Consider the following 674-nt stretch of genomic DNA (forward strand, 5'->3'; position numbering starts at 1 on the left):
GGGAAGGGGCCCGCCGCCCGGGGCACCCACCTTCACAGCCCTCAGCTCTCCCGCGGCTCCTGCCACGGGCTCGCCAAGGTTGCTCCCCGTTAGAACCACCTGGGGGCTTTAAGGAACCCTGGTGCCCAGGCAGCACCCGACCCGTTAAATCAAAACGGGGTGCAGGACCTGGGCGTCAGCGTCTTGCACAGCTTCCCACGTGAATCCAGTGTCCTTTCGGGGTTGCAGACCACGACCCAGCCCCGGGCTCCTCAAACTACGAGGCATTGAAGTCACCTGGAAGCTTTTTAACATGCAGGTTCCCAGCCAGTAGGTCTGGGGCGGGGCCTGGGGGCCTGCATTTCGAACGAGCTCCCAGGTGAATTGTAGGCTGTTGGTCTGAGGGTCACACCTGGAGCTACAAGACACCAACGCTCCTTGTCCCTTCACCCTTTCTCTCGCGTCATATTAGAGAAGGGGGCTTTGGAGCAGGTGGGCAGGGGTTTGAACCCCTCCTCTTGGGGAAACTGTACCCCAGGTCTGCGTGTGTAAAATAGTGACGATCAGCTGTACTAGTGGCTAAGCTCTCCGCTGGCCCCCCATGGCAGAGTCTGCTGGGAATGACAAGCAGGGGAAGGAGCCTTCTGGTTCCTCCTTCCTCTTCTCCCTTACAGGACTGGGTTGGAAGCCAAAAC

The sequence above is a fragment of the Myotis brandtii genome, unplaced genomic scaffold (genome assembly GCF_000412655.1).
Source record: "Myotis brandtii unplaced genomic scaffold, ASM41265v1 scaffold59, whole genome shotgun sequence".
Taxonomy (NCBI): domain Eukaryota; kingdom Metazoa; phylum Chordata; class Mammalia; order Chiroptera; family Vespertilionidae; genus Myotis; species Myotis brandtii.